Source organism: Dendrobates tinctorius, unplaced genomic scaffold (genome assembly GCF_039654945.1).
Source record: "Dendrobates tinctorius isolate UK_male_01 unplaced genomic scaffold, ASM3965494v1 ptg000217l, whole genome shotgun sequence".
NCBI lineage: Eukaryota > Metazoa > Chordata > Amphibia > Anura > Dendrobatidae > Dendrobates > Dendrobates tinctorius.
The window spans coordinates 120,826-134,878 of NW_027361884.1; positions in this window are offsets into that span (position 1 = coordinate 120,826).

The window sequence follows — 14,053 nt, forward strand, 5'->3', positions numbered from 1 at the left end:
GTAAAACCAAGAAAGGGCACCTAAAGAGGTGCAACTATTTACAATAAAACTTTTTGGATTAATCAGTGTCTATGATCTCCACAGTTCCATTTCAAAAGCAACGCTGCCAATCAAAACTGGGCAACATGATGAACAAAAAGGCAAAGGCACAACTGGTGCAACAAACCCTCCTGGGTAACAAGATTTAGTAAATTATTTCAATTGTGGTCCCCTCCTGGGGTTCTGGTAGCTGAACTGGAACTGTTCTCAGAGGTGGTATCTTCGTCCCGTTGGCTACTTGCTAGCCGCATATACTCAATCTCCCATACAGAGGGATAGGGACTGTTGGGGCGCAGGGAAAGGGCCATGGATATTTCTACTGTCTGTGGGGATATGGGTCCCTCCAGTTCCATAGGAAGTTCAGGAGATGGTGCCGCAGCCCGAGGCCGCCAGCCAGGAACAACTTGATCATCTCCCCTATAGGCACTGCAGCCGGGGATCGTCGGCGAAGGTCAGTGGGCCCGTTCCTATCTGTGGGTTCCGCTCCCAAAACCAGGGTCAGACCGGGGGTAGCGATCATACCTGGCGTTTCCAGCCGCGGTTCCGGCTCTGCTTCCTGGTGGTAGATGGCAGCAGCCGCAACTCCCGGAGTGACTGGTGGAGTAGGCCGCAGTTGGATCCGTGCCGGGACCAGGCCGGTCTCAGCTGGGGTTGATGGTGGAGGCCGGTGCCACCGCGCCCGATCCAGGCAGAGACACGGTCCCGGTCCTCCATTCTGTTCCAGAGCCTTCATGTATCTCCTCCGGACGTGGCTCCCCCAATGACAATATCTGTTGTGAGGCGGTGGCAGACGCAGCTGAGGATGAATCAGCGGTCGCAACCTCCGCGTAGGCGGACTAGGGGCGAGTGACTTCTCCCCTCCCTGTTCTTCTGTCTTCTCATCTGCTTTCATGATGGCATTCTGGCGTTCTCCTCGCTCCGCCCTTCTGCTCACCAGAGGCTTCATCTGCCCCTCCTTCTGGGGGCGGCGTCTTCTTCCAGCGCCTCCATACCAAGCCAGTGTACGAACCCCTCGGGGGGGGTGGGCCATGCATCGGTCACATAGTAATTCAGGCAGGGATGGCCCAAGACTCTTCGCAGTCTTTTCTTAGGACCTCCCATCTCTTCACGCCCTTCTTCTCCGCACCAGTGGCCATTTCTAATGTCCATTTTACAGTCTATTTAATTTGGTCTTCTGCACATTTTCAAAAGTTGTAAATCCAAGGCACACAGAACCCGATGGCATTGGGTCTCGTCATCCTGTTCGTGACGCCAAAATTGGGTCGCCCTCGCACACCCAGGGCAGCGGGGTACTCGGTACCGGGCCGGTGTCAAGGTGGGAATGTGTCACAGCAGCGGTGACCCGGTCTGTGGCCCTGGGCGCCCAATATCAATGGCGGTGATGTTAATGGTGTTAAAGTTTATTAGAATAGTTCGTGACACCACCCGTGGTGTTTGGCAAGTAAGATGTTGAGCCAACGCTGCATGCAGATCCGCCGGGACTGATGGTGTGGTGCAGCAAAGATGGTGTAGCTCCCCACAGGTGGAGCTGTAGTCCCAGGGCAGTGTAGGTGCAATGGATGAGGAGAGGCGCAGAATGGTATGGAGGCTGGTACCCAGGTGTAGTGGTGCGGGAATAATTGGAGGACACCCGAGTATGTGGTTCCAAAGCTTTACTCACTGTTTGCAGTTCACTCCACTGCCTGCCTCCGTACTGTGTTCTCCAGGTCAGGGCTCCAGCCAACCTCCAGGCAGGATAGGATTCTCCCTTCCACACTCCGCCAACATGTACCTTACTGAACGACTCGTCCAATGCGCCTTTAGGTGCGAAGCACTCCAGTACTTGGTTACCCTGGAATGCCTCTCTCTAGGTGTTCCTAGTCTTTACTTGTATGACAGACAGCTGTAGCCTGCTTCGGGGACTCCTCACTGCGTCCCGGCTCTCTATTCAGTTGCTGTTGTGTCCCAAGTCTATGATGGGAGCAAGGAGTTAGCGGATCACTACTCCTCCGGTGTCTGTTGCCGGACATAAAGATCCAATCAACCTCGGGGACCGGCCCCGGCCTTTGCGCTCTCTGGACTGGAAGGGTTCTCTATCTTTCTTCAACCTGCTTCCCACCGTCCTTCTATTCTCCTTCATTCCGATCTGTTCTATCTCTCTTATGGAAGGTTAGGTTATCAATCTTATCAATCTCTTTTTCTGTCTTTCTCGTGCCAGCAGCCCAGATCACTGGGACCTGCTGCAGCACGTCCTTCAGACACCCATCTTCTCTCTTCTCTCTCCAACTAACCAACCAACTCCTCCATAACTCTCACTCTTCCCACTCTTTTATATCATCTCACTCCACCCGCCTCCCAGCACATCTCGTGTTACGAAGCAGGGTTCCACGAGGGGTGCTCTGCTAACCCCCAGCCTGAAGCTGTTAGGTGGCCCCACTGAACTATCCTGTGTGTGGAATGCAGGTGTGGAGCGTGGTCAGGTGTTCCCACCTTACCTGGATGGTGGGGCACTACACCTTAGGAGAAGGTGCAGTACCTCTATGGCGACTGAAGCCTCAGGGGCGCCACACCCTCAAGTCTTAGATGGGAGTAGTGCATTTACAGCCCACTACTCCACTGGTGTCTGCTGCAGAACCATTAGCGTTCGTACAACCTCGGGGACCGGGAGCCGGCCTTTCGCTTAGAACTTCTAGGCAGGGTTCTTCCTCTAACCCACGTCCTCTGTGTTCCCTTTTACTCCTACGTTCCGTGCTTGTCCTTTCCCTTCTATGGAAGCTCAGGCTTCAGGTCAACGTCCTTCTCCTTCTTTTCTTTCCTTTCCCGTGCCAGCGTCGGCAAGGGAGGCGTTAAGCCGACGCTGCATGCAGATCCTCCAGGACAGATGGTGTGGTGCAGCAATGATGGTATAGCCCTCCACAGGCAGCGCTGTTGTCCCAGAGCAGTATAGATGTGGAGACACTTAGGTGATGTAGTGTCTGGCGCAGGGGATGTAGCAGTGTCAGGCAGACGGACGCAGGAAGGAATAGAGGACACCAGGGAATGTAGTTCCAAAGCTTTACTCACAGTCTGTAGTGCCCGCTTCTGTGCCATGTTCTCCGGGTCAGGGACTCAGTCAACCTCCAGGCAAGATGGAAAGCTCCCTTCCACACTCTGCCAACTTATGTGCCTTTCCTGAACGTCTCCTCTATAGCACCTTTAAGTGTGAAGATCTCCACTACCGTGTTACACTGGAGTTCCTCCTGACAGATGTTCCCAAGAACTCTACTTGCATGGCACACAGCTGTAGCCTGCTTCGGGGACTCTCTACTCCTAAGTCCCGGCTCTCTATCCTTATTGCTGTTGTGCCCTCAAGTCGTAGATGGGAGTAGTGCATTTACAGCCCACTACTCCACCAGTGTCTTCTGCAGAACCATTAGCGTTCGTACAACCTCGGGGACCGGGCCCCGGCCTTGCACTTAGAACTTCTAGGCAGGATTCTTCCTCTAACCCACGTCCTCTGTGTTCCCTTTTACTCCTACATTCCGTGCTTGTCCTTTCCCTTCTATGGAAGCTCAGGCTTCAGGTCAACGTCCTTCTCCTTCTTTCCTTTCCTTTCCTTTCCTTTCCCGTGCCAGCTGGCTCAGGTCACTGAGGCAGCTGCAGCACTTCTTCTTCCATCCCTTCTTCCAGGGATCCCCACTCCTCCCGAGTGGCTTCCTTCCTCACTGACCTCCTGTCAGACTGACTTGTCATTCTAAACCATCCCACTCATATATATATTCTGAACTCCACCCACCTCCCAGCACGTCTAGTGTTCCAAGCAGGGAACCACCAAAGGTGCTCTGCCTCTCTCTAAGCAAAGAGCCGCAATGTGGTTGTGGTGAACTACTCTATTGTGTGGGGTGCGAGTGTTGGAGCGTGGTCAAGAGCCTCCGACTTACCTGGATGGTGGGAAACCACACCTAAGGAGAAGGTGCAGTACCTCTGTGGCGACTGAGCCTCAGGGGCGCCACAGGAGCAGAACTGAGCTTATTACAGAGCTATGGGAGCAGGATCAAGCTTAATAGAGGGATATGGGAGCAGAACCGAGCTTACTACAGAGCTATGGGAGCAGTACCGAACTTACTACAGAGCTATGGGAGCAGAACCGAGCTTACTACAGAGATATAGGAGTGGGACTGAGCTTACTACAGAGCTATAGGCGCAGAACAGAGCTTACTAGAGAGATATGGGAGCAGAACCGAGCTTACTAGAGTGATATGGGAACAGCACCAAGCTTACTACAGCTCTATGGGAGCAGAATCAAGCTTACTACAAAAATAAGGGAGCAGAACCAAGCTTGCAACAGAGCTATGGAAGCAGAACCGAGATTACTACAGAGCTATGAGAACAGAACCAAGTTTACAAAAGAGCTATGGAAGCAGAACTGAGCTTACTAGAGAGATATGGAAGCAGAACCGAGCTTACTAGAGAGATATGGGAGCAGAACCAAGCTTACTAGAGTGATATGGGAACATAACAAACCTTACTAAGGATCTGTGGGAGCAGAAACAAGCTTACTACAGAGCTATGGGAGCAGAGCCGAGCTTACTACAGAGATATGGGAGCAGAACCGAGCTTACTACAGACATATGGAAGCAGACCCGAGCTTATTACCGAGATATGGGAGCAGAACCAAGCTTACTAGAGAGATATGGGGGAGGAACCGAGCTTACTACAGAGTTAAGGGAGCAGAACTGAGCTTGCTACAGTGATATCAGACCAGAACCCAGCTTACTACAGAGATATCAGTCCAGAACTGAGCTTATGGAGCGCCCACCAGGGCCGTGGGGAACTCGGTACCAGGCAGTTCTTAAAGGGGAAGTGTCACGATAGCGGTGACCTGGTCCGTGGCCCTGGGCATCCAATGAAAATGTTCAATAAAGTTTATAGTGGATGATTTAAAAGGAAATTAGTTCATGATGCTACCTGTGGTATTCGGCAAATAAGGTGTTAGCCGACCCGGCTTCAGAGTCCGATGGGGCTGATGGTGATGCAGTAGAGTTGTTACAGCTCTCCACAGGTAGAGCTAGGCCCCAGGGTAATTGTATGTGTAAGTGATGAGATGATGGTGGTTGTAGTGCAGGGCAGATGGTATAGCAAACAAATCTGAGGACACATCAGGGTTGTATTTCCTTTACCTTTACTGAATTTATAGAGGTGCCGATGGGAGCACTGGTTACAGGTGTCAATGAAGGTCCAGGCAGCCCGAAGCAACTTAGGATCCACTCAGCCAGGTGGCTTGGAGGCCTCCTTACTGCGCTGCTCTATTTGAGGTCCTTGCTGCCTAAAGCTCAGCTCAGTCCTCTGTTCCTCTCACTGTCTTTTAGAAAACGTTACTCGCATGACAGGCAGCTTGAGCTTTTCACAGGAGTCGCTCCTCGTGGCATCTCCGGGCTCTATCCTGCTGCTGTGCCTTCAGGTGTGTGATAGGGGCCAGAAGACCTGCAATCTGTCCTCCGGATTTAGCTGATGAGACTGTAGTGCTCTGCAGCTATAGACTCTGTTGTCCAGTTCTAGCACTGAGCTCTGGGATGAGCGTGGTCACAACTCCTCTTCCCAAGCTTCCCTATACTTTTATCTTCCTCTCTGACTCAGAATGCACTCTAGTCTGGGGACAAGCTTCTCACTCGTCCAGTTCCCAGCACTGACTGACTGAAACTCTAACTAACTTCCTCCTCCTGACCAGATAGAGCAGCTCCCCTCAAGTCAGGTTCAGAGTTCCCCCTGCTGGCCTAGAGCAGGATCTGTGTTGCATGCTGTGTATACCTGGCCAGGGGATCCCTCCTTGCTTCAGGCCTGACATTATCCCCTGTGAGGAAGGCAATGCCCTTGTGGCTACCGGACTCCTGTGGTGCCACACTTACAACAGAGATAAGGGAGCAGAGCCAAGCTTACTACAGAGATAAGGGAGCAGAACGGAGCTTACTAGGTCTACTACATAGATACGGGAACAGAACCAAGCATACAGCATATATATGGTCCCTGAATCTAGATTACTACATCGATAGAGTACGAGAACCAAGCTTACTAGAGAGATAATGGGAGCAGAACCAAGCTTACTAGAGAGATATGGGAGCAGAACTGAGCTTACTAGAGCTATGGTGGAAGAACTGAGCTTACTACAGAGATAAGGGAGCAGAATCAAGCTTATGTGATAATCATGTGGGAATAGTGGATGAGGGCAGGTATATCTCGCCCAGATTCCTTTCCTATGTGGCCTAGTCTGGTTAGTATCGCACCTGCTTGCTAATGAATAATGGGAGGTGGATATAAAAGGATGCCAGGTGGTTGTGTGAGTGTCTCAGCCTGGGAACACAGAGAGCCTGTCTGTGTGAGAGACACACGTGAGTGAAAGCAGTGCCCACTGCAACTGTGGTTTGGCTGGACGGGAGAAGCCCGCCAGTTGGTAGTTAGGTTGTCCATTGTTTAGTTAGTGCCGGACAGGCAAGGATTTGTTTTATGTTTTTTTTCTTTATGCATTGCTTTCACCGTTAATAAACCTGACCCAGTGTCAGTTATACCCGGACCCCGACTCTGCGCCTGAGTTTCATGCTGAACGCACGTGACCTTTGACCCCAGCAAAGCCGATCCCGGAGTGTTTTATCACACTTGCTACAGAGATATCAGACCAGAACCAACTAGGTCTGGTATATAGATACGGGAACAGAACCAAGTTTACAGCATAGATATGGTTTCAGAATCTAGATTACTACATTCATAGAGTCCCTGTTCCCACCATATGTATAGTATGATGGCTCCAGTTCCCCCATATATATAGTAGGATGGCCCCAGTTCCCCATATATAGTAGGATAGCCCTAGTTCCTCCGTATATCTAGTAGGATGGCCCCAGTTCTCCCCATATATATAGTATCATAGCCCCAGTTCTCCCCATATATAAATTATGATCGCCCCAGTTCCTCCTTGTAACGCCGGTGTGTTTGTACTTTGCTTCCCCGGCGTTACTCTGCATGTCTGCATTAACCCTTTGCTCCTCTCCTCCTAACTAGCAGGGATACTGTTGCCTGTTACCGTTATGGATGCTGCTCAGGTCCCTGCCCCGCTGCGTAGCCGTACATGCGTGCGTGGCTCAGCTGCTTTGCAAGACCACCCGCTGGTGCGGTCCCTGGCTGCTGCTGTGGAAAGCTATCGGTGGGTTAATAGGTCCTCTACATTGTGTATGGCTTACCACGTATGTTCAGGCTTGCAGCTCTCGCCAGGTGTCCTCTGCAATGCTGATTTGTTTGGCCTTGCTTAGGGTGCGCGCGGCCACACCTCCCCTGCTTTTATGAGGAATGGGTGTGTGCTACAATTGCTGCTCCAGCCTATCACTGTGAGGCAGCTGCTATATAAAGTTCCCTCCCCCTTTGGGGCATCGCCAGAGCTTCGCATTGAGTTCCTGAACCTAGCGATGTGAGTATGTGTGTTCAGCTCCTGCTCTGATTGTGATCAGTTCTGGGGGAGCTGGTGCTCTTTGTCCCCATGTGAACTGTGTTTTGCCACCTGCCAGGAGGCAGAATATCCTGGCCCTCGGCCCTGTCCGCCTTCCCAGGAGGCAGAATATCCTGGCCCTTGTCCGCCCTCCCAGAAGGCAGAATATCTTGGTCCCTGTGTTTGTGTGGAGTCTTGCCTTGCACCTGTGTCTTGTTCCCTGAATCCTGGATCCTGAATTTGTTCCTGCACCTGACTCTGTCTGAATTGTGTCTTGTTTCTTTGCCTGCTCTGGGGGCAGTAATACCAAGATCGCCCTTCCTGGAGGCTGCATATCCAGGCCCGTCTATGTTGTGTCTTGTTCCCTGAATTCTGGACCAGCTCCTTTACCTGACCCTGTCTGAACTATGTCCTCTGTGGGATGTTCCTGAGGTCCCTTCATGTCTTGAACCCTGTGCCCAGTGACTGTGACTCTATGCTACCTGACTTGCTGTGATTTAACCTGGGTTCATCTAGGAAGTAGGAGTCCGGTGTGTCCGCTGGGTTTCTGCCACTCTGTGCTCAGCTGGGGATTCAGTGCAATTCCCTGCCAGTTCCAGTCCAACCCGGCAGGGATTGCACCAGACCGCTGGGGTTCCTTTCTAGGTCTCTGCCAGATGACCGGAGCCTGATGACCACGGCCTGATGTCCGGTGTCTGACGACCCCTTCCAGATGTGCTGTGCCTGATGTCCTCTGCCAGATGTCCGGATCCTATGCTTCTCTGCCCGATGTCCGGAGCCTGCCGATCGCTGCCAGTGGTCCGGAGCCTGATGACTGCGGCCTGATGTCCGTAGCTGATGCCCGCAGCCTGATGTCCGGATCCTGTCGGTCGCTGCCAGATGTCTGGAGTCCGATGCCAGTGTGCTGATGCTCTATCTAAGATCCGAGTCCTGATGCCCTGCCTGTGTCCTGATGTCCAGTCCATGTTCCTGGTGTCCTGATGTCCGTGTTCCTGGTGTCCTGATGTCCGTGTTCCTGGTGTCCTGATGTCCGTGTTCCTGGTGTCCTGATGTCCGTGTTCCTGGTGTCCTGATGTCCGTGTTCCTGGTGTCCTGATGTCCGTGTTCCTGGTGTCCTGATGTCCGTGTTCCTCGTGTCCTGATGTCCGTGTTCCTGGTGGCCTGATGTCCGTGTTCCTGGTGGCCTGATGTCCGTGTTCTTGGTGGCCTGATGTCCGTGTTCCTGGTGGCCTGATGTCCGTGTTCCTGGTGGCCTGATGTCCGTGTTCCTGGTGGCCTGATGTCCGTGTTCCTGATGTCCAGTCCGTGTTCCTGATGTTCTGCCCGTGTCCCGATGTTCCGCCAATTATCTGAGGTCCACCCAGTGATGACGTCCTTCTCGGATCGGTGTTTGATGTTCTCCTGCTGAGCCTGTGCTATGCCTGAGGCCTGAGAGAGAGGCCATCCTAGTATGCCCGTGCCAGAGGATCCTGGACTGCATCAACCCATGATGACTCCTGCCATCGTCTGACATCTGTCCTGGGTATGTGTCTGATGTTCTCCTGCTGAGCCAGTGCTATGCCTGAGGCCTGAGAAAGAGGCCGTCCTGATATGCCCGTGCCAGATGACCCTGGACTGCATCAACCCATGATGACCCCTGCCATTGTCTGAAGTCAGTCTGAGGTTGGTGTCTGATGTTCTCCTGCTGAGCCTGTGCTATGCCTGGGGCCTGAGGAAGAGGCCGCCCTAGTATGCCCGTGCCAGACAACCCTGGACTGCATCAACCCGTGATGTCCTCCTGCCTTCGTCTGTTATCCTGAGACGTGTACCCTTCCCTGATGTGCAGAATCGAGAGCCTTGCATAACTATTTTGTTTCTGTACCATGTCTTGTTCAAGTAAACTTTGTCTATACCTGAAGTTGTGCGGTGTCGTTCTGCCTCCTCGTCCACATGCTCAGCTGCCACAGACCCCGGTCTCTACTCTTCCCTCGTCTGGGTATGCCAGGGTCCCCCTGTGGTCCAGTGGATCCACATTCCGTTCCCACCTGGGATGCTCGCCCCACGTCGGCGTGGTCGGTCGACGTGGAGGTGCCGGCTCGGCCGCGAACGCGGTCGCTAGTCGCGACACCCCTATATATAGTTGCTTCTCACAAAATTAGAATATCATCAAAAGGTTAATTAATTTCAGTGAAACACATATTATATAGAGTCATTACAAACAGAGTAATCTATGTCAAGTGTTTGTTTCTGTTAATGTTGATGATTATGGCTTACAGCCAATTAAAACCCAAAAGTCATTATCTCAGTAAATTAGAACACTTTATAACACCAGCTTGAAAAATTATCTTAAAATCCAAAATGTTGGCCTACTAAAATGTATGTTCACTAAATGCACTCAATACTTGGTCAGGGCTCCTTTTGCATCTGAATTGTTGGGCCTGGTGTCTCTCATCTTTCACTTGACAATACCCTTTAGATTCTCTATGGGTTTAAGGTCAGGCGAGTTTGCTGGCCATTCAAGCACAGTGATACTGTTGTTTTTAAACCAGGTATTGGTACTTTTGGCAGTGTAGACAGGTGCCAAGTTATGCTGGAGAATGAAATTTCCATCTCCAAAACCTTGTCGGCACAGGGATGCATGAAGTGGACCTACACCAGCTGGCGGCATGGCTCCCCAAAACATCACTGATTGTGGAAACTTCACACTGGACCTCAAGCAGTTTGGATTGTGTGCCTCTCCACTCTTCCTCCAGACTCTGGGACCTTGATTTTCAAATGAAATGCAAAATTTACTTTCATGTGAAATCAACACCTTGGACCACTGAGCAACAGTCCAGTTCTTTTTCTCCTTGGCCCAGGGAAGGCGCTTCTCGTCTTGTCTATTGTTCATGAGTGGCTTGACACAAGGAATGAGACACTTGTAGCCCATATCCTGGATACGTCTCTGTGTCCACAGCAGTCCACTCCTTGTGAATCTCCCCCCAAACTTTTAAATGGCCTTTTCTTAACAATCCTTTCAAGGCTGTGGTTATCTCAGTTGCTTGTGCACCTTTTTCTACCACACTTTTTCCTTCCATTCAACTTTCCATTAATATGCTTGGATACAGCACCCTGTGAAAAGCCACCTTCTTTAGCAATGACCTTTTGTTGCTTAGTATGTTGGTCACAGTTCCCCCCCATATATATAGTAGGATGGCCCCAGTTACCGTATATATAGTAAGATGGCCCCAATTCCCCCATATATATAGTATGATGGCCCCAGTTCCCCCCATATATAGTATGATGCCCCAGTTCCCCTAAATATAGTAAGATGGCCCCAATTCCCCCATATATAAAGTATGATGGCCCCAGTTCCCCATATATATAGTATGATGGCCCCAGTTCCCCCCACACATATAGAATGATGGCCCCAGTTCACCCCATACATATAGTATGATGGCCCCAGTATACCCCATATATATAATATGATAGGCCCAGTTCTCCGATATATATGGTGTGGTTGACCCAGTTCCCCCATATATACACAGTTGTGGCCAAAAGTATTGACACCCCTGCAATTCTGTCAGATAATACTCAGCTTCTTCCTGAAAATGATTGCAAACACAAATTCTTTGGTATTATTATCTTCATTTAATTTGTCTTAAATGAATAAACACAAAAAGAATTGTCCTAAAGCCACTCCCACTCCCTGCCGACTTTGCTTCCCCATTGACTTGCATTGGGTTTCTGTCAGAGACACCGCACTACACTTGCTCATAGAGCCAGTGCGCGTGTCCTGAGTACAGAAGCAGTGCTAAGAGTTACCTGGGGAGCAGGGCAGCAGAGGTGACCGGGCATGCTTCAACTATTAGTGTCAGGGTCCAGTCAGCGCTGGAAAGTAAAGAGGCACGGGACCTGCGGACACTGAAAATGAACAAGCTTGAACGGGACCTATGGTCATGTGACTGCAAGGGGGCGTAGCTTAGCGTCCTGCTTTCAGATATGACAGTACACCATACAACAACTCAGAGTCAGGCAAAATGGAGGTCACAACAGTATGGGCAAATGAAGTACAGGAGGGACAAACAGACGGGAGGTCAGACAAAGCCAAAGGTCATACAAAGGATCACAGTACAGTACCAGGGATGAGACAGAGCGGATAATCAGGGTCAAGCAGAGATCAAGACCAAACAGACATAGGAGGTACCAGGCAGAATCCAAAGCGATATCCATGGAACAGACCGAGTCATATACAGAGAATCAAGTAACCAGAACACAGCACTAACACACTCAGGGGTCACCACACAATGCCAAGGGCAAGAGTATAACTGACAGGGATGGGAGCGTCCTGAGGCTATAAGAAGCCTCCCCAGAACCAGGGAGAGGCCGCAATCATAGCCCCAGGTGTGCAGGTAAGACTGCATCGGGATCACAACCTTTAACCCCAGAAATGCCAGTCATCAGCACTGGTTCCAAACATTAACCCCACGTGTGCGAGTCAAACCCGCACTGAGATCATGACAGTTTCGTGTTTCAGTTGGACCTCCGACTTTTCCCTATAGTCGGCCGTTTTCGTTCAACCCGACTTTTGCGAAAGTCAGGTTTCATGAAACCCGACTTGACCCTAAAAAAGGCAAAGTCGCTCATCTCTATATTAAAAATTTTTTTTACAATTCTTAACTTCTTTTGAGTACCCTAGAGTCTGCGGTTAGGCTGGTGATTCTGTTATGAATGGGTCACTGAGGAGGATGGCAGGAACAGGCTAAACCACCAGAGAACCAGAGAGGTTGGTAACTAAGGGGATTGCAGGCCCGTGATCCTATCCACATAACTAGCAGTAGCCATGGAGCGTTCCTACGATGCCCTAGACACTTCGTCACAGCCGGAGAACTATCTAAGCCTAAAGACAGAAAGGTGAAATCTAAACTGCCCTGGAGCAGATCCCCAAAGGAATAGACAGCCCCCAAACATATATTGTCGGTGAGACAAGATGAGACACAAACACAGGCAGAGAACAGACTGAGCAAACGGGGGGGGGGGGGCAAGCTGTCTAGACAGGACAGGACAGAAAAGATGCTGTCTGCAATCACACACAAAACCCTAAAAAAGTCCAACACTTCTGATATACAAAAAACCTGAGGTCACATGACCTCACCCCCGCTAGATCAGCACTCTGGTATGAACTGGAAGCAAAGCAAAAAGATACTAACATGACAGGGGACTGAACAAGCTGCAACATATGAAGCAGGGCCCAGCGCTGCCCTCAGCAGGGAGCACGCTGAATCCTGGCAACAAAGCAGAAAGCAAAAAAAAGGCAAAACCAGATTAGATGCAAAGGATTAGCAAAAGAATCACTTAGCTGAACAATGCAGATCAGGCAGGGGACAAAAGAACTCCAAATGCACAGGGAGGAAATCACCAGCAACCTCAAAGAGCAGCCAGCTCAATTATATGCACCCAGCTAGTAATCCCAGGTTTCCAATTATCATCGTCAGGTGGGGATCTTCCGTCCACCTTGCCAGCTCCACTAATCTCAGTAACCACCAGAGGGAGCAGAGGGAGTTTCGGCTCAGAACTCCGATCAAGAGAATTCACAACATCTTCTGCTATAAACTGCTAATGTATGACCATTTTATGTATATTTTATAAAAGATATTAACAGTCATATCTATACATGTAATATTAAATTCAATGCGCCATTATTTAGGAATGGAAGAATACTTATAAAAAGCTGGCATACAAATATGTAACGGAATCTTGTTCTTCTACCAATTTAAAGTACTTACAACATTTGGGTGGCATTGTGAACCTGCCTACATGCACAATCTTTGTCTCAAAGACAAGAAAATTTAATGTCTGTACATTGTGCACAGGGGATTTAAGGTGACTTCAGATCATACTAGGTTCCAGGAACACACAGATAGACATAAATGTGCAAATAGACGGTGCAAGAGTGACAACAATAGATTGAAGCACGCATTGCACTGTAACTTTAAATCGGAAAAATCTTATTTTTGCAGTAGTATTATACAGTTGTGGCCAAAAGTATTGACACCCTTGCAATTTTGTCAGATAATACTCAGTTTCTTCCTGAAAATGATTGCAAACACAAATTCTTTGGTATTATTATCTTCATTTAATTTGTCTTAAATGAAAAAACACATAAGAGAATGAAGCAAAAAGTAAAACATTGATCATTTCACACGAAACTCCAAAAATGGGCCAGACAAAAGTATTAGCACCCTCAGCCTAATGTCTTAAATTAAAAAACACAAAAAGAATTGTCCTAAAGCCAAATTGGATATAATTCCACACCAAACATAAAAAAAGAGGGTGGACAAAAGTATTGGCACTGTCTGAAAAATCATGTGATGCTTCTCTAATTTGTGTAATTAACAGCACCTGTAACTTACCTGTGGCACCTAACAGGTGTTGGCAATAACTAAATCACACTTGCAGCCAGTTGACATGGATTAAAGTTGACTCAACCTCTGTCCTGTGTCCTTGTGTGTACCACATTGAGCATGGAGAAAAGAAAGAAGACCAAAGAACTGTCTGAGGACTTGAGAAACCAAATTGTGAGGAAGCATGAGCAATCTCAAGGCTACAAGTCCATCTCCAAAGACC